Source organism: Lepisosteus oculatus, chromosome 15 (genome assembly GCF_040954835.1).
Source record: "Lepisosteus oculatus isolate fLepOcu1 chromosome 15, fLepOcu1.hap2, whole genome shotgun sequence".
NCBI lineage: Eukaryota > Metazoa > Chordata > Actinopteri > Semionotiformes > Lepisosteidae > Lepisosteus > Lepisosteus oculatus.
In genome coordinates this window covers 6,652,928-6,680,909 of record NC_090710.1, presented here as the reverse complement: position 1 = coordinate 6,680,909, position 27,982 = coordinate 6,652,928, and the positions used below count along the sequence as shown (strand labels likewise).

At 37.0% G+C, this 27,982-nt stretch overlaps 1 protein-coding gene across 16 annotated transcripts in view; it reads left to right on the top strand.

The window, feature by feature from the left end:
* The first annotated feature begins 11,600 nt into the window (after positions 1–11,600).
* Positions 11,601–27,982, top strand: part of mbnl2 (muscleblind-like splicing regulator 2) — an 84,205-nt gene continuing 67,823 nt past the window's right edge. For 13 of the 16 annotated variants that reach the window (XR_011181680.1, XM_069179153.1, XM_069179149.1 and 10 more), the window contains exon 1: positions 23,077–23,305. The gene's annotated coding sequence lies outside the window, so the exon portion shown is untranslated. Of the gene's footprint in view, positions 11,878–23,076; positions 23,306–23,985; positions 24,136–27,982 lie in introns of those variants that run through there. The other 3 variants (XM_015363407.2, XM_069179146.1, XM_069179147.1) reach the window with 3 other exon arrangements.

Genomic DNA, 27,982 nt, shown 5'->3' with positions numbered 1-27,982 from the left:
GTGAGGGTGGCTTGGTGGCATGGCAGTTAGCACTGATTCCACACAGCTGCTTGGTCATGTTCTCCCCAATCTCACATGACTCTTCTCTGGGTGTCCCAGTCTCCTCATAGGTCCCAGAGACGTGCTGACTGAGTTTGATTGGTATATCTGAATTGTCTCTTCCCCCATGACCCTGTAGTGGACTTGTGTCCTGCCCAGAGGGGAGGTGCCCTATGCTCTTTGTCCTAGAATGTGCTCTATATATTTACCAGATAGCAACATATTTCTAAGTTCATGTTTTGAGAATCTCACAGATTCTTGGGAACTGAAACAAGCCTTGTGAAACATCCTGAAAATTCCACACAGAAACCTTGCTATTTTCCTATCTTATGAAAGTACAGTATCGTGCGGAAGTGTGGCTAAACTGAGAAATGTAAATTAATCTAAAGTTCATTAATCTTCACCCTCTAAACTGCATGTGTTACTTGTCATTCTTCAAAAATTAACAATTTCTTTAACATTTACACAAGTCCAGGAAGGCGTGAAAGCAGTAATGTGGAAGAACAGATTAGAATCGCACAGGGCAGTAAATAGGAGAGTGTGTTTCAGGGCTTCTTTGGTATGCAGGGAAAAAGCAATTCATGCCTTGTTTGGAGAAAAGTTGGCCACTCTTTACAAAAATGATTCAAGAGTTTGGGCCTTGAGGAATGTCAAGTTCACTTTGCATATTACCATAAATAACACAGTAGAAGATTAGCTGTTTATAAAATATTTTTTCAGTCTCAAGGCAGGAATCCTTTTTTCTAGTAAAAAAAAAACAAAGACCACATGCCTGGTAACAAACCTTTGGAATTTTTATTTTTTTCTCACAGAGGTATGTTTGCATCTGGTATATTAATAACAACATTAAGGGTAGGTACCTTAAGATGTCATTTAAAACCAAATCCATGCTTAAAAAATTCAGAAAAAAAATTACAGGAAATAGTAATGAAAAAGAAATGCCTGATTAACCTTATCAAGTGTCAGTTCTATTTTTAAGAGTTTTAAGGTTGAATTGAACAAGAAAGGGAAAAAAAGAAGAATTTACATAAAAATATGTCCTAAACCAATAGATACTACATAAATTTTAAAAAACCTAGTTAAGTAAGCAAGAGGAAATTGAGCAGGAAAACAGGGGAAAAGGCCTTTGCAAAGTTTTATAATCAGATTTTCAGTGCAGACATACCACACGCCTCAGCTGAGCTGTAATTTTGGAATTAACAGAGACTTCTTACATCATGTTGAATGTTTTTTTTTATATCCTGACATACCCTGCTGTTCAGAAGCCTTAGATATTTTAGACACCGTCAGGAGTCACAATATACAGTACGACAAGCATCATCAATTTACTCAAAGTTTTTACTACTGCTATAACTTAGTATTATGTTATTATCATAGCTTAGGTTGTTTTTTTAGCAATTTGTAATAAACATTGTTAACAATCTTCAATACCTCAATCATAAAAACACAAATTAAACTGGATATGAGTTTTCAATATGAAGTATATCTGTCACATACTGTATATCAGTCAGATCTGACTGGCTCATTGCCATTTGGTCATTTGGTCCTACACTGCTATAAAGAGGCTATGAAAAAAAAAGCTAAGCGGCTATTTTTTGCACCCTAAAACACAGATCTGGTAGGGTTAATGGTCGGCTTCAAACTAAATAGCTTCAGGTTCCATAGACTTTTACCATACCAACACCTGAGTGAAAACGGTTTCCCAAATGTTTAAAAAATGTCTCAAATGTTTTGCACAGCAGCTTATAACCTTTGAGATCAACATATACTGTTTACTTCAAACCTAGAATCAACATTTTATGTTCTCCCAATCTGTGACGGACTGGCATCCTGTGCATTCCGTGTACCCTGCCTTGTGCGAGAGGCGGCTGGGACGCTTCGGCTCCCCTGCAGCCCTGAATGTAATGAAAACGGGTGGAAGGATGTCCTCCTAATACGGAATTTATAATGCTGATCTGCTCAGCTCACTGCTCCAGGATGAGAAGGGGGAAAGAGCTGTGAGTGCACTCCCATCTCCTGCACACTGCCAGGCCATTTGCTTTCAGGAGAATTTGCTCCAATTAGTGGAACAGCCCTACTGCAAAGGCTAGATGGGTCAAACAGCCCCCTTTCATTTGTAGCCGTTCTTAGCACATCTCTCACTGACAACAGAGCAAATTCTCCCTGAAGTTCCAGCGGTCATTGTTGTACAGCAAGCCAAAGAGATTTAATCCCACTCAACCCACATCAAAAGAAATCCCAGTTACAGGTGGCTAATGACTTAGATTCATAGTAGCAATATCTGGACTATTGGGCTCACCCTCCCTTCAGCTAAGCCACTTAGATGCCCCAGTGCACTTGATTTTTTAACCCATTATTTTTATACAATTGGGAAAGAAGGGGCAGCACAGTGATGTAGTGGTTAGCGTGGCAGTCTTGCAGTGACAGGGGCCCTGTGGTGAATTTTTGGGCTTCTATCTGCAAGGAGTTTTTATGTTCTTCCCATGTTCGCGTGGGTTTCTTCTGGGTACACAGCTTTCCTCCAACAGTCCAAAGACACGCGACGTGTTGGTGGGTCAATTGGCTGCTGTAAAAAATCATTGGCCCTGGTGTGAATAATTGTGTTGTGTATGCCTTACAATGGACTGGCTTCCCATCCAGGGTGCATGCTGCCTTGCGCCCATTGCTTGCCAAGTTAGACTCTGGCTCTCTTGCAACCACATACAGAATAAAGAGGTTCAGAACACGGATTTATGGAAGAAAAAGAAATGGGGATGCTTATAAAAATATTCTACTTTAGATCCGAATACTAATATAGTATATATTCCATAGTAGTACTCCACCACTATAGGATACACCATAGTAGTACTCCACAAGGGATACCTATTACAGATAAACATGTCTAATGTACATTATTTCATGCTGCTGAAATAACTCAGTATCTTCAAGAGTAGTAAAACATATTAAACTTCAGGACAACTAAGGGAAAAATAGTATAGAAGCACTTGACATTTGCTTAAATAAATGATTAAAAAAACAAAATCATTTAAAAACATTTATTTTGTGTGAAAAATGTGTTCTACAAAAATTATCCTGAGGGTACAGTTTGATTCTGTTTACAGTGCATTGGTAAGAACAGGTCTGTTAATGAGTTACCAGTATACATATTCAACTTGCCTCTAGTCAGATAATAATGTCTGAATGTTAGAGTGCTTTATTGCAGCTTGAATAAGCATTAAGGAACAGTAAGGAGGCCATAAGGCCCAATTTTCACAATAATATCTGGATTCTCAATTGTCTCATAATATTTCAAAATTCTGGTTCATGCGTTTCAATTCCACTCTGTAGTGTCTTTTTCCCCTATTACCTCCTGTCTTTGATTTCTTTGAGGAAAATAAATTTAAAAACACAGTGCTCGGCTTCCCTAACACATTGGTGCTTTTTTCCTGTCCTGCAAAAGCACTTTGCAGTCACATAACACAGCATTTTGAGATTCTTCTATCTCCAAGGCACTTGTGCCTCCAAAGACCTGGCAAATGTCCACACCAAACAGGGATATCACACAAGGCGACGCTTGTGCTGGAAACACATCTGCCCTGAAGGTATGCCGTCTGGATAGATTCAGCACATTAATTCGACAGTCACTGATCCCCGCAAGGTCAATAAAACAGGCTCAGATAATGTTCTCACAATATTTAGTCCAAACTGAAAATACAAAACCTAAAATGTATTATTCCTGGGAAGACATTTGTCACAGCTTTCACAGTGCTACAAGTATGCACAGAGAAACTTCAGCCTAAAGTAAAAAACGAGCTCACGGTGCTTCCTATTGTTTACTGTACAGCAGTGCTTTATGTGGGTTATGAGCAGCACCTACAAAGGCTCATTTGTGAGTTTCTGAAAGGCTGTCTGCTCTGATGTATTGTTTCACGCCTTTATAATGAGCTCTTCCGTACCAAAAAATGCTGGGATAACAATGGTACTCCCTTCCATTTCTTGATCTGTGTTTTCCATATTTTAAATGCTCAGGCATTTTCTCAGTCTTTTTTGCCACAGTGTTTCAATCTTTAGACATCCTCTGTCATTGTGCTCAGGGTCATGTTCTCTTTATTTGATTATGTCTTGCTTACTGATAAGATTGCACATTTTCCCTTACAGCTACAGGAGTAGGCCTTTCGCTTGATGATGATGGTAGTTCTCTGAATAGTCGGCTGTGAAATGTGTAAATTCATATAACCGATGACTCAAGTGTGGTAAATAAAGTACCCAGTCAGTGCCATTGTTGGGCAATGTATGGTACCCAGATGCTCATCATTCTGATTTCAAACATTATATTTCTGGTCGGTAGGGGGTTTAAAGTCCATTCCTGATAGCACCTTACACTGAATAGATAAATATATTAAGTATTAAACAACCTGGGTATTATTTATTTATATAAGTTACTGTTTTCCTTATCAAGGGTATTGACTAGAGAATGTCCACCTGCCTCTTTAACGTCTCTAAAATCAAGAAACAAGAGAATCAAGGGGAGCTTGATTGCAATAGGACCCCATTTAATGTCTGGTCCTGTGTTTGCAAACCTACAGGTAAGTCCCTTTTTTCTCCCTTCCAGCCCGTGTCAGTATGGAAGTGAAAGACCGCATTTCTATTTAGGATGGTTTAGCAAATATTGGTTCACATGGATAAAATTTATGTCCCCATTAAAACCTGATTCCACTTTCAGGTATAATATGTCATTTTCTGTGTAGACTGTTTTTTTTATTTTTTGTTTGCTGTATTTCTGTAATGACCAAATTGATATATAGTACTTAGATATGAGTAGACTTGAGTTAAAACATAGTATTTCTTTATTTAACTCCCCACCCAATCTCCGCTGACACATTGTAAATAGATCCAAAAAGTGAAATTGTAAACTAAGAGGAAAAATTGAAAGAAAAAAACTAAAATTTCTATATTCGATGTATACTCAATTTGTAAATCATTTTTTAACATTTCATCAATAAAAACTAAAAAAAAAGAAAGACAGTTTTTGTATTCCATGGATGGGGTGGAACTCCTTGAAGAGGAGTCTCCTCCTTAAGTGTTTTTATTCATGTTCTAATGGATTATCCATATGGAATCTAACCCCCTTTTTTTAAGAATTTCCAGTTACCTACCTTTTAATATTCATTGTGCCAACAATTACAAAAAATTATTAGCAGAGAAACTGATTATAATGAGCCTCTGTTAGGGTGTGTACATATGTGTTAATTTCTGTGACATATTTATTGTTCAGCTTCACCTGATTGCAATTTAAACACCTTCTATCTTAACTCCAATCACATAGAGTAGTTAATCTCTATGTGTGTTTTGTGTTCACTGTGTTGTTGTTGTTTTTTTTTGCCATTTTCTGTTCTTAGCAATAGGAGAGCCTCAACACCTTAAGAAACACTCCCTAAGTAGCAGTTACTCCTTGCAGTGAGAGTACAGCATATTTTTGTGTTCCTTCAAGGAATTTATCCCTGGAAAACCATTTCAACTTGTTCTGTCATTAATAGATAGATATAGTTTAACCATGTGAATTCCAGTTTTAAATCTATTTATTTTAACTTTGATTGTTTTTTTTTACTATTAAATATTCAATCTCATTAAAGCTTAAAAGACAGCTGAAAGCTGGTATCTCTGTGCAATGACTTTGTTGGTTCTTTCTTATAAAAATCTCATTTTTCTGAAGCAGTTTTTAGGCCTCTAGATCAAGAAAAGAAACAGAGTCTTCATTACAGTGTAGATAGCCATCCATCCCTATCATTCATTCTTTGGCACTCACAGTCAAGAAAAAGTGTCTTGCATGAAAATAAAGGTGACTAATAAGGCCAATATGGGACCCACACACTCGCTGGCAGGTTGAACAGGTGTTGTGTGGGGAGATATCAAGTCACACACTACTCAATTCAGTAATGGCAAGTTCTCTTTGGCGTTCTTCATTTGCTTCCTCATTCTGTCACCTTTGGGTCTCAAAGTACTCCACTCCCTCCCATATATTCTTCCTTCCTGGTTCAGACAAATGCCACAATCTCATAGGCGTTGATATTAATGCTTCGTTCATCATGTTTGTTTTTACTACAGCATATCTTTGAAATACTTTTTCTGTCATCCTCTGGTGCGATTGTCTTGACTAAGCTGGGAGAAGGGATCTTCATAAGCAGATACCACCTGGATAAAGCTTCTCTATTTTCCTCTATTTTTCTTGGGGAGATGAAGCCAAAACAACACTGCTACACTAAATTATCAACTTGTAATTGAAACACCACAATGTTGTCTGTATCAAAAGAATTGGAACCAGGGTTGTGAGGTAGTGAGAGGTGGCTTTGTGTCAACGCCATCATCCTGGCTCAAAACACAAGCCCAGTGGTGGGGCCTTGAGCCAAGATGGCCGCTTGTTAACTAAGAGAATCTGCAGAACTAGGCACAGCTGCTCTGAATGAGTAATTGATTGGCACTCGGAGAGAGTGAAATTCCATGTGAGGGAAAGGAGCAGTTGTGATAGGCTCTGTGGAATTAACCACCCCTCTGAGCTAATTCGGAGGCTTAATAAAACCAGCTGGGAGGAAAGGGGTTTCAGTCTGGTAGGAGGGATAGTGAAAGTTCCAGAGGGGGAGAGCTCATTAGTATTGGGTTGAGCTGGTGAGAATCACTGAGCTAAGGAGTATTAAGAAAATAGAACTTAGGCAGTACTGACAGGCTGCGCAGTGCTGAACAGGTGGGCTGCTTGGCAGTTTATTTGCTAGGCTCAATGGGACTGAAATGTGCTAATGAGGAATAGGGTTGGCTTGCTGAAATGGGGCTGTCTGGAGGCACTAGCACCTGAAGGAGTGGAACATCACTTGGCAAAGTAGCAGTGTACCTTCTCTGCACAGCTGAAGAAGAGAAGTCTAGGTGGCACAAGTTGAGACCCAAGTACTCCCTGTGCCTTACCATCAGCAGACAGATGGCTGGTCTCAGCTTCTATGACAAGTGAGAGAACGAGGGGAAAAAGGAAATGGGCTGCTATAATGTGTTGGTTGCAGAGAAGCTGGAAAAAGTTATTTGCTGTGAGTGAAGATGCAGAACTTGGTGAAAGAGTTGAGTCAAAGTGAAGTTTGAGAATTGGGTGACAGACTTAGTTGAGTTGTGTCCTCCAGTGCCTGGTGATTAATGAAGACGGAGTGAAGAGCTGATGAGAAAATAGTCATTTGTGTGAGTAGAGCCAAGTGAAGAGCAGCTTAGAAGGAAGACAGGCACATAGGGAATGTGAAACAACTTGGATGCTAGAGGAATCCAAAAGACTTACTGTAAGACAGATGCACTTAAAATACAAAAAATTAAAGTGACACACTGGCAGTGTTAGGATTGTGGTGATGAGTGTGCTGGCATTTGTCACAAAGCTATTAGTAATAGTGTCATCTTCTCAAAGTTAAATACAGCAGGAAGGAATGATGTAAATTGTGTTTTTGAATGCCTTGTAAAAACTTAGTTTTATATTTGTATCTAACATTGGAAGAGTACATTAGAAGTTAGTTACAGTAATCTGGGTCAATGAGGATGGCTTAGAGGGGTAAAAAAGAAATTTAAAAATGCATAGAAAGATGTATAATCTGTATTGTGGAAAACATTCATTCTTATTTAAAACAACACACAGTTTTGAGGTACCGGAAGCACAGGAATCCGAATTTTGACATTACTAGGTCACCTCTAAGCAATACAAATGAATTAGATCTACAGTGAAGAAAAATGAATTATATCCAGATCCATCCATCCAATTTGAGCAAATGTTATATCCTTGGAGGGTTGCGCGGATATCCAAATATAATCAGACTCACATCTGATGTACTGTACATGATAGTGTGATAGAGTCAGGACTTCATTTTGGAAATGCAGGGGGTGACAAGAGTATGACTTAAGTTTGTATTTCTTATTTCATTACTATTGTTTGTTTTAAGCAGTATTTCACTTAGCTTTTTAATACAAATATGCCTTGAAATAAATCTTTCATTTCAACTTCTAAGAGGTTTGTTTTCCTTATGTGTTTGAAAGTACATAAATATATAAAATTGGTAAAAGAAACACAGAAATATTAAATCAGCTATACAGTGTATATATATATATGTGGACTTATGTGTGTTAACAAATGGGGTTATTTCTCTTGACAGTATGGATTTTGCAAAAATCTGCCTAATTTCTCATATCTAGCCCTGGCTTTGTCACAAAAACAGTACAACTGCTCAGAGGCAGGGCCAATTTCAAATAGCAGATCTCATATTCCACAGCATGGCAACAAGCTTGTCTGTTTATTTCCAATTTTAGACTGCAAATTCTCACATTGAATTGAGAAGACTGGAGTCAAGTGCAGTTTCACAGTGGTGCTTTCTAACCTACTGATACACAATCATCAAATATCATTCATAATTACAGAGTGATAATTCTCAGCATAATACATAAAAGATCATTTTTTTAGAAAGACATTTTCATAAAAAAAGTACTCTTGAAGTGATTTTGACTGTATCACAAGATTGCTTTTTAAGAACGGCCATACTGTATGTGTGTGAATAAACTAGCAGTATACAAACCTGCCTCGCTTTTGTTTGGCATTTCGTTTTGGAATTCAGTAACTTTGCTGTCTTTATTGCTACTTTGCTGTTTCTTCTCTGTTCTTTGTCTTCCCCCATTTAACTTGATCCTCTAGGTTCTTTCAAGCCAGGAAGCTGTGGGTGGAAATATAAAATGTCGCCTAAATATATACATATGGTTTACATTTTAACGGTTGTCAACTATGCTATTCAAGAACAAGATTTATACTTCAGTAAAGGACTGATTTTATATTTGTTTCTCTGGTTTTATTTGCATAGTCTAGTCTGTACAAGCTTATGTTTGCGACTGTTTTTCTTTCTTCAAAACTTTATACTCTACTTTTACTTTTTGAAGAGTTTTGCTATTACATGTTGCGCTCACTTTAGGATGTTGGATTGTTTTACTTCAGTTTCACTAAGCAGTACCTCAGAACTTATTTGTTCCATGAAATGCTTAGCTTTGAATTTGAATAATCAGTAATGTAAGAAATGCCATTTTTGTCATTTCTAAGCTAGGCTTTTCATCTGAGTATTTCTAACCTGAGAAAACAATTAATACAAGGAACATTCAACAAATCTAATTTATTTAGCTCTTTGGATCTTTAAAAAAGCTTCTGAAAGAGCATTTTAAAAATAATAAATATTTCTTCATCTTTCAATTTTAAAACAACTTTTCTTATTAATATCAACCATATCACCAGAACTGCACATATTTGTGGTTGCATGTATGTATTATCTATAAAATATTTATATATGGTACAGTATTTCACAGTTGTCTCACTGAAATTGATTTTTCTGATATTTTTGGTATACCTTGACATGTTTTGCAATATCCAGAATGTGTAATGGGACAGCAGACACAGAATGCCTTCCATGAGTTACATGATTCCCTCTTAAATGTGTAGCATTTTGATATCCTTTTGGATGAAGAGCACCATATAAATCAAAATAAGTATTATTAATATCAAGATGAAGAAAAGGATTCTGCAAATGAATTTGGTTAAAAGGTTAATAACAATCTGGAAAACACCATCCTGCGTCTGTTGAAGATTCCAAAATGAAGAAAATTAAGACTATTTTTTTTTGCAGTGCACTGAGAAATGCTAGGTAATTATCAGAAATGCTGTGCAATCAGCTGTACGTCAAGACATTAATGAGCAGCAGACATCAGTATGTACTGATCACTGCGGTGCCTGCAGTTATTTGCAGCCTTGCCTTTCCCAGCAGGGATTGCAGTGTATCAAACAAATAAGGTATTTTTGCCCGATGGTCATGGAAGGCAGAAAGGAGAGGAGAAAAAAATCAGCAGTCCTCAACCAACACAGATTCTACACCATCAAAATCTCACAAGACACTGCAGTGGCTTCAAGCTGAGTTCAAGCATGGAGTTTTCTTTGGCTATAAATCATGCAGGTGATGTGCATACAAAAATTTCCCAGAAGGCAACAGCACTGAGCATCGTCAGACTTAATAAGGCAACTACAGTATACTGTACTCACACAGACAACGACGGTGTGTGATTGTGTGACAATGTGATGGGTTAGGTGCTTGGGTTGGGAAAGAGCTTTAAAATAATTGCTTTAAAAGGTCCTATATATACTATATAAAAATATTATGAGAGTTCAGAAGATTTTTTTTATTCCATTTATGTCTATTTTCCCATACAATTTTCCTCAGCAGAGAAGAGTCATCATTAACCTGTTCACACTGCTGCCAAGAATCTTTTTTTGCTGTTTGATAGGTTAAGGTTCAAATAGTTTTATTTAATTGCTGTGTGATTTATAACCCCAGAAGAGACTGAAAACAGTTTCCGTGGGTCACTTTTGTGTGTATACTAAACAAGAAATCTTAGTCTTCACTGCTTCTAAAAACAAACTTTGAAGGTTTGAAGGTCTGCAGGTCCATCTTGTACATTTTTCAACTTTGTATAAAAATTCCACATTTTTTGAGTTTGTAAATGCACTTTAATTCACACATGATTCATGAAAGAATATTTCTTTCATCTCAAGCAAACATTAGATGCCACCTGTGGTTAACTGATTATTTTTCTTATAAAACGTGGCTTACAAATTCACTTCCTTGAAGGCCTATTGACTTCTGTTTTTTTTCCACTGCAGAACCGTAAGACTTCTAACCTGGATCTGAGGAGTTTTATTGACAATGGGTGAATATTCTGAATAATCAACTGCAAGACCGTCAGGAAAACCTTAGATATGTCTAAGATACGTAATGAGGTAAATTGCTCTATAAACTCCTCCGGTTGTAACAAAAGCCGGAAAACATTTGAACCTCCAGGATCTGACTTTAACTCTTGCTGTAAAACGTACAGTACTGTATCTCTATGGAAAATGTGCAGCTCAAATGTAATGGAAGGATGGTAGGATGTAACATTCCAATAGTAGCAACGAAATACATAAATCTTTGTTTTAGGATGCACAAATAAATCTTTTTCCTCTAAAAAAATCAGCTGTTGTAAGCCATGGATTTACGTTTCTATTTTCTCGTGCTTTGGTACAGTAGTTGTGCGTCATTCCCAACAGCTGAAACCTTATGTGGTTTAATATATTTGATATTAAATCGCTTTTGCTTTTGGAATTCTTATTCCGGCAACCTGAAGCGAAACATGTTAAAAAACACACTTAGTGCATCGACGTTGTGGAGAACTGCCTGTTGATTTGAAAAGCAGGATACATTCAGCGAACTCCCCGGAGTCTCACTGCTGTTTCCAAGGCAACAGGCAGACCCTTGCCCTTCCCGGGGCTCCTGACATTCTTTTGGAATGTACCAATACCTGCCTAATAGAGGGACGAGTTCATGGCTGTTATTAAAACTCCTCGTTTATGCAATGAAACTATTTAGAGAATATAACCACAGATGATTAATTGTGTTAAAACCCGAAATTTAATAGTTTGTGGTGCACTTCAGTGTTTGTGGAAAGCGCGATATCGGTATTACTTTCCTGTTCAACCCCTTTCAACGAGCCTGTCTTTCTCTTGTTCTGAGAGCTGTCAGAAGGGCTTGTTGCACGTAAAGCTTTAGCTTAAAGTATCATAAAGGGAAAATAAAGCAGCAATTTGTGTTTTCCTCTGAAACTTTATGACCTCTCTTGCCCCACCCGATGAGAATGCTCTTTTTTTCCTTTAAAAAAAGCCTTAATCCAGTTCATATTCGCGGCCGTATGTTTGCTTGAAGTCTTGTTTCGAGCAGTTTGCGTGGCCCCGACCATCAGTTTTGCGGCTTGAGCGACTGAGCAGCGAGTCTTGGTGATGTTAAGGTAAGTGAGCCTGCGGTTCTCCTACGACTGCCTGCTGTCCTAAAGATCTAGTACTTTGTGCTGAAAACACACTGGAAAGCAATCAGGTGGCTAGCTGCGCCAGCAGACACTTTCTTAATTTATTTGGCGTTAACAGTCTGGCGATTTACAGTGCAGCGGCGTGCCTGATGACTGCTTTCATGCTAGTACGAGCCGACACCGTCCCAGTTGGTTGCAGCACTGAAATCCGAGTACCCCTAGCGAGGGCCCGAAGCACCGCTCTGCCACTGAGATTTATTAAAAAACACACACGCACAAGCATGCAGGTGCCACGGGCACTCCGATCGCCCGCGTTGTAATGTGTCGCAGGCAGGCGGAACCGCTCGGTTTGGGGGCTGCCTGCCAAGTCTCCGCAGGCCTGCTGCTGCAGTGCCCGTTTCTGAATAATTCCGTATTTTCTGTGCCGCCGGCGGCGCAGGAGAGGAAAGGCGATTGGGAAAGAGCCGGGCGTGTGCGTACAGTACCTGGGTAGGCCGGACACAGTGCCAAGTCTAGCCCTTCCCTGCGCTCGCCCTCGTGAATCTACAGTAGTTTAACATTTTTTTTTAAAGGGTGAACTAAGTGCCCTGAAGTGTGCGTGCGCGCTTGTGAGAGGGGCATGTTTTTCTGCCTAGCCTCCTGCTTTCGAAAATCCTCTTTTGACAAGCTTGAAATAATAATAATAATAAAAAAAAAACGTCGGGGAACTTTAACTGTTAACTGTCATCGAAGGGCGTACATGTTTAATAAAGCTGCGTGTCCCAGATTCTCCGACACAGTTCTTTCTGAGAGAAAAAAAAAATTACGAGTTTTTCTTGGGGCTTTTGCCTGTCGAAAGAAGAAACGTTTCGTGCACTAACAAGCCTGCACAATGCATTGGCAATATTATTACTAATACGTCTAACGCCAGTTTAGGTGTTGTGTAAAGAAATGCATTTTTCTCTGATACAGAAGATTAAAGTTAAGGTCTTAAAAAGGTTGTCCCGTATGGGCAGTAGCTTGTATTATTGCGATGATCTGATAGACCAGACAAAACATTTAAGTTATTTTTGCGTACAGTACTTGGTCCATTTTAATAGTGGACTATAATCCACTTTAATAACTGCCAAAAAGCCTTATTTCTGAATATCCGCTTTAACAACGTGTCTTTTTGTGTTTTTGTTGTACGGTATATACAGTATTGTGACTGGTTGAAAGAAGTCTGCTGCCTACCGTATAAAGTCTGCTTTCCTACTTTATAAAGTAAACACTACAAATGCAGTACATGTTACGTTTTAATTGCTTAGGGTGGAATTTTATATAGTATAGTATGTTGCCAGACTTTGGCGTAATTGGAGTCATCAGAGTTTAATCTAAATCGGTGGAATTAAGAAAATATTGATGTTTTTTAACAAGTCTGATAGTGTGCATGGCTGTCTTCAATGTAAATTAATTTAGATTAGACTTTTGGACTCTCTAATTAAGTGCAGTTTTATTTGTACGCTTTGTGACGACGCGGTTCAATAACCCAAACCATTTCGCGTTGCTTATACCAGTTGTCTTGATTTACAAGTGTTATTTTATAGCAGTAGAAATAACTTAAACAGGCCGTAAACCTATTGAAGCTGAAATCTTGTGTGGGGTGCAGTATGCAAAAACTAACAATTACCTGTAATATGGAAAAGAAAGCAAAAAAAACGAATTAGGGGGTGGAATACTGTATATACTGTACAAGAGAGAAAATAAATCTATCTGCCAGGATAGACAGTTTTATTTGAATTCAGAAATGTTGATAAAAGGTGTTTGTTGTTATGTGAAGGATGAAACAGGTTATTTCAGCCTTAGTTTCTTTGTTAAATAAGGCCCCAGGGAAATATGACAGTATGTTACCTCATCTCCCTCAAGGAAATTACCTGTTTGAATTAACCCTAAAAGGCCTAGTGACATACAGTACTAATGACAGCTTCTCCACCTTTTTACATGGGGTTTGAGTGCTGGCTTGAGTGGTAGTTGAGTCTTTGCTACCCATGTGCATACTATACTAAAATCCCATATGAGGACAGAAACAATACCATGCAGAATAAAAGCTGAGAGGCTTCTGAAGGGGGTTAAGTTCTTTAGCAAAATAATCTTGCAAAGGATGTGATTATGTGGAATGAAACAAAGGTCATTCTCAATATGTTGCTTATGAAAACGCCTTGAATAATATTTGCACTGCTGGGGTGCTGAGTGGCATGATGTATGCTTAAAATACTGTTAATTTCTTTATAGTGACTATTCACATTAGTTTATGAAGTGTTGATGGCTACTAACATATAAGGGAAGGGCAGCTACTAAGATGATTTAGTAAATCTCAGTAATCTTAGGTGCATGTGTGACCTAAATACAATTCTAATTCCATTATCTGATTTTCAGGTGATAGTTTTAAAGATGAAACTGTACCTGTGATGTACATTGTTCTGGATAATTACATGTGAGATAGTTGCTTATTTTAATACAAATGAATGACACTATTCTACGTTTTTAATGATCTGGGATTTTTTAATTGGGTGTGCATTTTATGAATTATTTAATAAAGTATTCTGGTCTGTATTTCCCAGGGTTCTTAAGAGTACAGAGGATTGCAGTTTTGGTTTAGTAGCTCCATGAAAATAATTTTATTAGCAGTTTGTCTTTACAAACTAAATGTAGTCTCTGCCAGTTTTTGGGAACCAAAACGCAGTAATAAAAGATTTGAACTTTTCTTTGTAACAAGTACTCTCAATATGTAAAAGTAGTTGTGTCACCCTTTCTTCTACTACATTCCCCTGTATTATCAGTGTGCAAAGTGGGATCTAAGGTAACCTGTATTACATTGAGCTCACATTCCAAGTAACATTTATGCTATGAAGTAATATGCTAGTCTTTCAGGAAAAAAAAGATGCAGATGATATCTGTAATGGTGCTTTACATTTTCTTTAACTTTTTAATCATCTTCGATCTGACATTAATGACTTTGTAGCTGCACCTTGAATCATTGCTTATGACAGTGAAATGCACAAACGGGTCTTTCTATACACACCTTTTGAAGGAATTCCATTGCAGAGCAGAGAGATGCAGGGGGCTCCCAGAAGAGCTCTCCTTGTGCTGTCCATATGCAGAGTGAGGGCGGACGTGATGTTGCTGCACGTGTTCCCCCTGCTCTGCAGGACGTGTTCCAAGCGGCATTTGGAGACATTTCGATCTTTGAAAATTGGCCTTCTGAAAAAATGCCGAAAACTGTATGAGTAAAATAGGATATGTAATTAAACCAGGAATATAAAACATGTTTGAAACAGTTAATTATGTTTTTTTGTGGCATAGTCACAAGAGGTTTCATGATTTATTGCAAAATGTGACTTTGAGTGATAATGGAGTGTACCAGCACTTACTGTACTGTATATATAAAAGCACTTTTTTTCCAGAATCTGCTTGTCAAACAGTAATGTGCGTGGAGAGGTCTTTACGGTAGCCCTTCATATTGTGAAAACTTCATTTTCAGGTTGGTAAATGGTGCACATCTGTTGTATCTTTAGAATTCAAGAGTCCTTGAATAAACTGTATCAGTGTTTCATAAGTCATTGCAGTAGCTGAAAATTCAATGTGTGCATGATATCAGAAATAATAATCTGTATGTTCAGTGGTCTTGGATGCTTTTTAATTTTAATTTTCGCTTCTGTGCAGACAGAATTCTACAGTTTGAACTGCCACATACTGTACATGCCATTTGAAGGAAGCGGAAAAAAAAACAAATCCAGTGGATCTCTTAGGATCTGTTACAGTTATGAATCTAAGAAGTGCTCAGGCAAGGATTTTGCAAATATTGAAAGGCAGTGCGTGAACTATATTATATCACATTTTTTGTCCAAATGTTTAGGGCCTCTTCAGCCTCTGGTATTGGCTTTGAAAAGCTTTCATAACATGCAGTTCACAGTTTAAGTTAGATTTAATTAAATCACAGACTCATTCAATAAAGGTTTCTAGGAACAGCCACTGAGTAGAAACAGCTTCCAATGAATTTTGGATACAAATGATATACTGTCCTTCAGTTGCAAGGTAGCAAAGCTTGTGTTCTGAACAGTGGTAGGTGCATAGCTAGATTTGCATATAAACACTCTGGAAATGAAATTCTCACTCAACACATATCACAGCAGCTGTGCTGTCTTCTGTGGTAGCCTTGGAAACCTTTTAATTGAGGCATGAAGTGCTAAGCAGCAGTAGGGTTAAATCAGACAAGGTAGTGTCTGTGCTGGAAAACTAACATACAGTGTCTCATTCTTTCAGATGGTACAAGGACGTTTGATTGAGTTGAAATTCTGCCTTATCACAAGTAGGCTGTTGGTTTATGCTGTATTGCATATAATGCCCTATATACAGCACTTTCTTTTGTAGATGTCTCAGCATTTCTCTCTGTATTTTTTATTTAATTTATGTGAGCAACTTCAGTAGATTATAAAGGATTTTGTTAACGTACAAAATTGAGTTAAGCAACAAAACTGTTGTTGTTGTTTTTTAATCAGACTTAATATTTATATTCTGAAGACTGCAATTAAGACAAAGAAAATGAATGAACCGTAACCTATTTTCTATTAAAAAAATAATTACATTTGGTATTTGTCAAGAAATGGAAATACGTGTAAAGGTTTTGTTTATTTCCCCAAAGCTAAAATAATTATTCTGGAAGTGATAATTGTTTGTGTATAATGATAGGGTGATGTCCAAAAGAGCTTCAGTCATTGTGCTTTTGTAAACTCTTTGACACAGCCAGTGACGTTGGAGGTGTGTTAAGGTAAAAGAGAATAACAGTACACACTCCCTTCGTCACAGCTTCTCTTTGGCTATTTTCTCAAGGCTTCCAAGCTCAAATCTGCTCAAATATTAAAGTAACTTATGTTGTAGTCCCTCTCTGTGAGTCTCCTGTTTTCTTTCTTCGTAGACAGTATTGGCAGATAATGTTTAAGGAATTTTCTAACAGTTCTCTCGCTTAGTAGTTTAAGGCATTTTTTTTTTCTCAGCAGAATAGGAGCAGAGGTCCTAGAGCTACTAGAGCTATCATTAGATTTTTCCATTTTTCAAGGTTACCGTTCCACATTAATATTTTAGTGAAAGGCCGTGATTTGTCAGCACACAGCTCTCTGGATTCTGTCCCACTTAGGATGGGGTGATACTGCTATTTTTCTTACATTTTATATTTTACTGTGCTGCGTACCAGGGACAATAAACACTAATTCAAAACACATTGCTGTTTCAAGAAGTGTAGCCTGAATAATATGATTCTCTATAGAAAACCATCCAGTTCGTTTTATTTTGAACTGTTATTATTTCACATGGTTTCTTTTGCCGATTAGCAATGTACAGTAGAAAAGGAAATGGATTATGTTTTACAAGGATTTGGATGCACTGTTTATGAATAGAAAAACACTACATTGTATAGTTTATTGACAATGGCATTTTTTCCAATTAGACAAATCTTTTTTAAATGGGAACAAGGAAATGGTCTTCAGCCATGTTTAGTAAGACTTTTAATGAACTATCAGAGTTCTACTTAATGCTGTAGTAATTTGGTTAATGACCTCATGTACTTCGCCTTTTATCAAGGCTTAGCTTTGCAGAGGTACAGGTCTTAGCTGGTGATGCTGCTGTTGTTCTGTTAGGCATTCTCATATACAGTAGTATATCGTATTTTGGGAGGCAAATCATGTTAGTAGTCTGTGCAAAAGTTTAAAGTTCCTCTGGTGTCAAAGACTGATATTACTTGATATTGCTTGTAAACTGATCTTGTAAGATCTCAGAAGCTACGGAATGCTGGGCCTGGTCAGTACTGGGATGGGAGACCTTTTAGGAAACCCAGGTTGCTGCAGTGTATAGATTTGAGAGACTGGTAGGTGACACTCTTGTCCTCCGGGGCCAGAATTTCTAAACCAGTGACCAGCAAGGTGACTAGTGCAACAGTGCTGTAGGAAGTTCTGTCCCTGTAAAAGAAGATACGATGTTACACCAGTGTCCATCCTGCTTGAACATTGCTCCCCAAAACTCTCATGGCACTGTTAGTTAGAATAAGGGTTGTTAACTCTGACTTCCGAATTCTGTCTTGGGTATGCGCAATCTGGCCTCTACTAAATTTTCCCTTTAATTTAATTGGTGAAGCAGTGTCTCACTTCCCCACCTGAACTGCTCTGTAGATCCCTGCTGGCGTATAGTGGCTGCCACATGTAATCCAGTTGGGTTGATGTAGTGTAGTCTCTTCTCTATTTTGGAATTATTTGAGACGAGAAATGCGACTCATGAGTATCTTTCACTTGTGGTGAAGGGAAATTGTTGGTTGGGTTTTCAGAAATTGGAAGAGTATCGAATGGAAGCTGCTGCAAAGGCAAAGATGGGGTAGGGGGAGGGTTGCAAAAACAAAATGCTCCACTGGGTTAAATGATATCGGGATAGGTGGGTGAGATTAGGTTTTGCCCTCTTAACACTTTCATTTACTGTAACTCACCATGACTGAAAAGATGGGTTACAGTAGCCCACATAAATGAAATAGTGTAAATTACAAAACTGTAGGACAGAAAGGGGACATATAAAAGAGTCCTAGGTTAGTCTTTGGAAAAACTTACAGTATATTGTATATGTGAAAATGAGCTACTCTGCTGATTGCGTTGTGGTTTAGCCCTTCTCCTGTAGGACCCCTGTGTGCACTGCATTCATTCTGTCTGAAATCTCAATCATCTGTTTGACACCTTAATCGATTCACTAGATCATGTGGTTTGCAGTAGGAAAACAGTTGGAAAAGGTCTGATGACATAGATCAGAGACCGAGGTGGGTCAGTTCTGAGCCTGTTGGAAGGCCTGAAGACTTGGATCGGTCTTCCAGGACCTGGTTTTGAAAGGCTCACCTGGAACTAAGATGTTCTCTGGAGGGGCCTGAGGAGGAGTCGGCAGTCTCACTGCACAGCTCGGAGAGTTGTTCTTTTAATCCTCATACCATGTGGGCAGGAAGTAGAATTTCCAGTTTTGTCAGCCAAGGAACCGTTTTTTTTCCCCCCACATAAGTTTGTTTGGACATTCTTTACATGATTTTGTTGTATTGTTATGTAAACAGGAGATTTTCCCTTCTGAATTTCTGCTGGTAGGTTATTCTAGCTTGATTTAATTTCTTTTTATTTCTTAACAAAATGCAGGTGATACTGTATTTCAGTTTAGTCCATTATGTACTTTAAACATCTGATGTTTAACATTTCTACTGTATTACAGTAAAAGTTGCAATATAATACTATGCATTAAAATAAAAAATAAGACATACTTCCAAAATTACTGTTGTCAAGCCTATAAATTATACAAGTATATTTGTTTGTCCCACCTTGTCTCCTGTTCTTCCAGGGTTAACAGGCTTTCTGATAGTGGATGAATATAAGCATGTGTATTCATGTGTATTCTGGCATGTGCATTCCTGTATAAGACACTGCTGACCAGATATACTAAGCCTGAATCTGCTTGCGTCTAAAAATGTTTGTCACATGAGCAGCTGTTGGGAGTATTTATTAAAAGCTTGAAGGTTAAATTAAGTGTTTGTGTGCTTCAACAGATATTTGACAGGTAGATATGGATTTGCTGGCACTTTGTTTGCTTTATTTAGACAGTTCAACAATTTGTTCTTAAAATGTTAACTGAAGGGCTCAAAATAACAAAGAAAGGTACTTCAGGTGGTCTGAAAATGTCAGTTGTTGAACCCGCAGGTCAAATCAAGCACATTTTCTCTGACATTAAGCTGGCTTTTTCTTAAAATAGTGTTTCTTGCTGAAGCTAAGGTTTTTCTGCTGTTAATTTGAAATGATAACTGGCAGACTTATGTTCCACAGAGCCTGCTGAGTTTAGGCTTGAAGAATTAACTTACGGAGAAATACCTAGGCCAAGCTGACTCATCATTATCCTCCCCAGGACAATGTGAGGAAAGCAATTAAAAGGCTAATAAAATATTAGGACGTCTGATAACATCAAAGTTACTAGAAAGTAAATTTAGAATCGTATTATGTATGAAGTCGATTAGTATATTACTAGAAAGTACATGGAATTGTATGAGGTACTGTATGAACTCAGTTAGAATATTGTGTGTAATTGTAGTTGCGTGCTATGAAAATATCAATGTAGGGAAGAGCCAGTGGGTACCACAGGTACGTTACTGACTTAAAGGCTGATAGGGACTTGAAGATTTCAGTTCTTAATTTCCTGAAACGTTTTTTAAAGCATGAAGATGCCAATCTGTCTTTAGATCATAAAGGTGTGTAACATAATAAAATTATTCATTAAATGTTTTCAGTTTTTATTTCGAAATAGGCTCTGTTTTGAAAGGGAAAAGTGAGGAAGTTCTGCATGGGAGCAAAATGCTTCAGACATCTTTCGACTTGATGAAAGAAAGACTGCAAGACTTGATTGAGGTCTTTCTGATCCTCAGAGGTAGTGGGATAGGACCTTCTTCAGGTTCAACAATAAACAGAAACCAGAATAAACTAGAGGAAATGAATTGGACTTGCATTTAAGACAGAGTACAGGAGGGATTATTGTACACAAAGGGCTGTTTGAGTCTGGGTCAAGCTATCCAGTCATGTTGAGAAGCTGATACTTTAGGATCCTTAAAGAAATTAATGGATGAAATTCACACATCAATTGCTCACAACTGAACAAATTGGGTAGGCCTAATTGCTTCCTCTGTTTTGTGTTACGTATCTGAAGTTGTAGCGTTCTTCCACTGCATAAGGAACGTGTAACTCATTTGTGTTTCCAGCATCCGTGATAAACTTTACACAAACAGAGTTAAAATTGCCAGTTATTTATATCAACATGAGCAATGTGCAGCTGAATGATCAACATGAATATGCAACTAGGTGTAAGATATTTGCACATTTTTTCATTAAAAATTAGACCCATAATGTGATGCAGCAAACAAGCGGAACTGTCAATGGTAAAACAAGCTGATTTTGCTTGAACGTTTCTTGGCCTGATGTTGTGCTAACTAGAGAATTCAAGCAGTATAAAATGTGTAGGCAAAGGCATCTGGCCAGCACTGCATTGTAGGTGTTTTTGAGAATGCTGTTTTTATTTGTTTTATTGTGTTTAATAGCATAATTATTAATAAAATATGTTGGCTAAATGGTAATCATAAGTACATCCTATTGTAGACCCGTTCATTCAATTTAAAGAAGATAAAAAGTGAAAAGTTGAAGGTTCTTTTAGCCTTCCTAAAAATAAAAATCTTAACTTAGTGGTTTGGAGGTAGGTACCCAAGAGGGGTGAGATGAAATTAACAATTGTCCTCATCTGATTTAATACATGTAAAATGGTGGTGTTAAATGGTAATCCTTGGACATTGTGCCAAACTGTGTCCTTTTGCAGAATTTCAACTGTAGCAGATTTCTTTTGAAACAAAATACAAAAATTAGCAAAATCTGTCATTGTTATAGTTACTGTATATACAATTATAGCAAAATATTATTGTTGTTGTAATAACTGTCTTAGTACAAGGCAAGCTGTGGTACATCCAGCTGGGTACTGCAAATCAGGGACTATATCCCAGTATTAATTTAAAGAACTTACATTTTAGAATAATTCATATCTTCAGTTCTGGATCTTTGATTTTAGACATAAAACGATAGCTATGACTGTAACCTGAAGAAAGTAGAAGATTTGCTGAGTGTTCTCAAAAAGATAGGCTTACAAAAATCTTTTTTCTTATATGCTATTATGCAGGATACCTACCACTTTCATGACCTTTCTTGTAATTTTTCTTAATTATTTGCTTAAATAATAGTCAAAATATTATTTAAGAGTAGGTGAACTTTCATACATTATGGTTCAGTTGTGAATCATAGTTTTCTGTTGAGTTTGTATTGATTTTGACTTTGGAACAGGAGCAGTATCCTTATTGTGCATTGCTTAGTCTTTTTTGATATATTTGAAGTTTGATTCTGTTATTAAGTGAAATGTACTGGTGGGAACGTTATGCAGGTAAATACCTTTGAAAAATCATGAAATGTTACAGCAGCCTGACATTGCAAACAATAATTTTAGAAATGTCAGAAAGTTTGCAGGATTTTTTATTGCTTATTGCTGAGTTACTAAAATGTAATACATTATTTTTAGGTCTTTTTATGTATTAGGTATTAAGAGGATTTTTTAAAGGAACATTTCTGTTGGTAATGAATCTCCCTAACTCGGTGCACAGGCTTATTGTGGAAAAAAGCTTTTATTGGAAATCCATTTTCTGTTTTGAAGCAGGTTGCAGAGAACTAGTTTTTCAAAGTGGAGAACAGCAGTTCACTTTTGAAACAGGGCTGTAAAGGCAACGGCGCTACAGTATATTGGTAAAATAAAAAGGCATGTCAGAATATGCATACATTTCCTTTTACTGACTTATTTGGATGACAGTACAGAATACTTTTAGTACTTTGACGTCTGAAATATTTCCATATGTGATATTTGTGTGATTGTTTAGTTGGTTAGCAAACTACAGAGAAAACAGCAACAGAGCAGTTCTAGTAACTTACAAAAAAAACCTGAACTGACACCCATTGACGCTGATGTTATAGAAACAATAGTTTTTGTCATAGGAAACAAGAGCAACTGGAATACTGTATGTTCTTGTGGGGGTAGTTAGTTTTTGGTGAAGAAATTCCCTGTCTCAAATCTTAACACCCTGGGGCAAAACTGTCACCACTGGCTCGGACAGGCAAATAAAGGGTTCAGACATGGTACAGACAGAAAAACTGAAAAGGTTAGAAAAGCAGTTGACATAACGGGAAGCTTTAAATTCTCAAGTTTAAGACCTAGACCACTCTGATTAGGTCTGATATAAACCGGCTGTGTGTCTTCCTGATGATTGTTTTACCAGGAGCACAGTTAGGTCAGATGATGAGTTGAGTTTCATAGTATGATCAAATCTTTTTCTGTGTCCCTCATAAAAAAGGGAAGAAAAAATATCTGCTACAGTCTGAGCTGTGCATGAAAAATAGTGAAATGCCTTTAAGATTAGCAATCGCAGGGCTGTCATTGGAGGCTATGAAGCCAACTTGTCAGTCAGCATATTATGGCCAATTTAAGAGCCGCAGAGCTAAAACCTGTGCTGTGATTGGGCCAGGAGCACTGGGAGGGCTTTGCTGGTGGAATGGGGTGGGTGGGAGGGGGGGAGGACTGGAAATGTTTCAGCCAGAGAGTTCAGCAGACACTCTTCTTTTTCCTGCACTGTCGTTGAAAGAAAATCCCTGTCTAGGCATGGGCCTTCAGCACACAGCACGGAGCAGGGAATGATAACAATTCACATGGTAATTATCTTTAGATAGTAATCGGGAGGAGTCCCATCATTACACCAGATGCTTCTGCAGTTGGGATAAGAGTGGCTGAAAAGGGCTCCAGGACTCATTCGAATGAGGTGGGAGGATCGTTTGCCTTTTTTATGACTTGTTAAAAAAGAGTTTGCTGCAGTGTGGTGCATACCATGTGGGGGAAAAAAAAGAAACTGCCAGTGGTACAAACCTGGAAACAGTGCTCACAGCAGGCAGCTGCAGCCCGCGGTTACTCCTCTGCATCTATTTGCACTGATGGTGCTCTCCTCCTGTCCACTATTCAAGAAGCTCACACGGGGAAATGTTTTCTCTTTCTCTGCAGGAAAGGTGTCCTCTTAGTGTTTGATATATGACTCAGTTCTCAGTGGTGTTCAGTTTTCTTATTATATATGTCTGCGCATAATCTGCTTGTTTATATGTGTTTTCTTGTCCTTATGCTTATAAGTACAGTATAGTCTTACATTGTCGGAAGCTTTTAGCCAGGAATACGATAGATTGCTGGTGTTCAATCTTTAGTTTTTTTTTTACCTATATTTTGCTAAAAACATGTTGAATTTATGGTAAATATTCTACTCGGTAAAGCCCTCAGACAAATTTGTGTGGCCACATTCTTTAAAAATCCGTTACAGATTGCCTTTGAAAGCTCTGTTTCTCTGCTTTGTACAGTAATAGCCTGTAAAGGGGCAGGACATTGCGGACGTTGTTGCTGGGAAAGTAGTAGCAGGAAAAGGCCCGATTCATGTCAAACAGAGTTGGCAAACATGTCGAAAGGAAAAGGGTGGATGTGAAATGGAAGACTGTCTCTGCCCTTCCTGTTTAAAATCGGTGGAGAGAGGCCAGTTTATTAGCAAGGCCTTGTGAGCAGCACCAGCCTCCCTAAATTGATTTGGGAGCACTTTGACAGAGGCATGAAAAGGTAATTAGTCATCTTGTTTTGAGAACAGTCTGGGTGTTTTAGAAATGAGATTTCTATGCAGTGGCTTTTTGGTTTAAAAAACACAGCGGGGAGATTATTGTGTTAAAAGATTAGACAGTCGAAAAAGTGGCTGAATCATCGGCTAGCATTTTCAAATTTTTTGCGTGACTTTGCAGTTGTGATTTTTTTTCAACCAAGATGAGACTATGCATATCAATGAAAGCTGAAAACATTATCTCTCCTGGGAGAACCCTTGGATGATTAGGTCACTGTTAGATGTTAACTTCTCACTAAAGGTTCTGTGGTAGAGCTCTTTTAGCTTCAAAATGGATTCGCCTGGTTTTACATACAGCTCTGTTGGACTCCATGTGTACAGTAGTGCAAAGAAAAGATTAGCAGAAGCTGTACCTAGTATTGTCGATCAAAATGTTTACTTTGGCTCTTAACAACATATAGATGTATTCATTATAACAATTTAATAGTGAATGTAACGGAAGGCTTAATTTATTAAGCCATTAAAATTATATAAATTACTTAATTTTTATTTTTTTCCTAACAGACATGCTAGCTTTGTTTCATACCAGGTAGAAATAGAAAGAGTAAGTGTTCTTATTGGGAAATGCGGCTTTAGTAACAGATAATTGAGGTCGCAGCAATAAGGGTCTTAGTTAAGGCTATTAGACTACCAACTTTACTCTTCTGCTGACTCAATAAAATGCAGTCTGTGTTGCTTCTAGTCTTTAACCTGCTTAGCAACCTATTTTGTATTGTCTGTGTGCTTTATAATTAAGTTTACTTCTAATAAAAAATAGGTAGTAATTTAGTAAATACTGCTAAGTTGTATAGTTCTAGGAATAATTACATAGTATTTGGTTTGCACTGTATTTTGCGTATTTTCTATTGGGTTTAAATTATGTGGACAGACATCATTAAGAAATTGCCATTTTTATTATATGTGAGTTTCTAAAGACAGAATAGACATATAATAAAGACATTTAATTTCACCTTGTGAAGCTCTGTTAATGGTGTTGCTTTAAAATATTTAGTACAATATTGCTGTCTTTATTTTTTTTAATTTCATGAGTGCTTTAAAGTTTATCATTATCTCTCAAATTCTCTACAAAGAGAGAAACATCCTGCCACCAGTCTGTAAATCCAGTATAAAAAGAGAACAATATTTTTTGTTGTTGAAATGCATTATTGACCAACTCTATATAGAACACTTTGAGGTCTGTTATACATGATTACATATAGTGCTTTTAAGGTCTACAAACCATTTAAATGGATGTGCGTTTTTCAATAAACATCACTAATGTGACATTCATAGCTTTATTCCGGAACAAAACATGATTAGTAAACCATATAAAATAGAAAAACAATAAACAGCACTTCTTGGCAGGCACAACAACACTACTGTATATCCTGTCTTGATACATTTGTTTGCAAACAAAAAATGTCTTTTTCCCTGCTCTCTTTCCTTGAGTTTACTGAAGCTGATAGTATAGATTTGCTCCTGTAGTCCAAGCAACACAAGGACAAGCACTGTAGTAAGAACTTTTGTTTAAAAGGAAGCTTGTTCATCTGCAGGGCTTTTTTTAAGTACAAAAGCTCTATTGTATTACAATGTAAGGCAGCTTTAGTATAACCCCAGACAGGATCTATAATAAGATCATCACCCCTCTTAAATAGCTTGAGCCAATGAAACGGTAGAGCCACTGTAACATACAGAAAAAGATATATTGGCATACAGACTTAGGAAACTCTCAAGAGAAAGTGGCACAGTTTTGATTTAATAACCTGGTGTGTACAGGTTACAGTATAATAGTGTTTTGGGAGCTACGACTTCTCTTTCTCCATTGGGAATTGCCGAACATTGATGTTTAAAAAAAGTACAGCTTCCATGCTTTTATCGTAACCTTTATCTAGAAAGTCAATATAGGCTTAAGGTAGTATTTTTAATTTTCTTTCTCCATCCTGCTGTTTTGCTTGCTGATGTGTACAGTAGGTGTGCCTGTAAAGGTGGGCAGCAGTCAGTGATGCTGAATTGTGCAGACTGAGCAGGACTTTCTGACAGGAGAATTTGCAGGGACATGCACAGACTTTGATATTTTAAACATTTGCTTGTTAATTGCTTCAAATATCATTTTGAGGAAAGGAGACCAAGTAGGAACTGTTTTCTGAAATCTAAGCAAATATTTTCTTTGTTGTGAAAATAATTTGGGTAAATCCACATTAATAGAATTAACATAAAGTTTATTGTTACTTGCTTACAGTATTAAAACCCTGTTACCAAAGTCATAAGCTACATGTTTTAAAAAGCAAATTTTAATCTATCTTCCAGTTTATTTTTCATTTCAGTCTTGTCTGACCTTAAAGTTGTCTTCTCATATAGTATAAGGCTCTGTTTGTAAACCATGTCTAATTAAAATTTTGTGAGATACTTTTAACTTGAACAAGCATTTCAGAGAAACTTTTAATGACGGGTTTTTAAAATTGCTGTTTTCTATTCATGTTTTTTACTACAGTAAGTAGTTATTGCCATAGGTACTTGATACCGGATCATTAATCATATTTGAATGATTATTATTTTCTTGATTTTATCTTAAAAATATTTAAACATACTTGAATGAAATAAAGACATACTAGAATGAGCAGTTGGTAATTCTTAACAGTAACTTTATTTATTTATTTTAACTTTATTATTATACAGAGCTTTATTTGCTAAACAATGCATGATGAACTGCATATATCTACTCAGAATAGACCAGCTTGGCTGATCTCTAGCTGTATTATATTGGGAAAAGTGTCATTATTTGTAGTGGATTCTTCTAGATATTTAGTAGGAATAATAAAGTTATAATTTTCTTTAAATTAATATAAGTGGTCTTTACTTTTCCACTTTTTATTTTTTTTAATCCTATTATATCATTATCTGTTTTATATATTCTGTATACTGTACATATATAAGTAATATTTATAAATGAAGGGAAAATATATACTGTTTGGTTTTATTGGCTTCTAAAATCTCTAACAGCAACTCTGGCAGCAAAAACAATTTTTCAGACCACTGGGGAAAAAAGATTTCAGCAATCACTAGGTTGAACATCTTTAAAAATGTTAGAAATGTTAGAAATACTGCTGTTTTCAGTAGCAAAAAAAACAGTAAATCACATCTGAAATATGCTGCAGGGTCTGTCCAGTTTAAAAAAACCACATTCCAAAGTTACAGACTAACAATTTGAATAGAGGGAGGTAATATGAATAATGATGTTCCATTGTTCTTTATTTAAGTTAGTGTTTTGTGAATGAAACATCAAATAAAAGCTCAAAAAAGTTTCAGTAGAAGTTAACGAGTGTTCAGCTGAATGTTGTAAGAAACTGTAGCTGCTTCGAAATCTTTAAATGGTGAGACATGTTATACAGTTTCTTTTTGCAGTGTTTCTACATTAGAGAAATGAAATTAGGAAATCCATTAAACCATCAAGGCTTACTTAAGTGGCTGCTATTCCACTGCCCAGAGCTGTATCTTAAAGACTGTAAAACTATTTGGTTTTATTTTTGTTTCGATATGCCATGCGTTAGTTTACCCGGGGACAAACATAAAGTACCATTCAGATACTGTATATACTGTAAATAAATTCAATTACATTGTATGCTACCCATATATTTTCTCACAAACACAAACTTTTTTCTCCTTAAACATTTTTCACTACTGCTCCACAGTCGAAAAGAACCCAGGCATGTTATACTCAGAATAACCCAGAAGGAATCTACTCGTTTCAAAGCCACATGTTGAAACTTGTTGCTAAGCAGCTCATATTTTCTTTCTCTTTATTCTGACCCATAA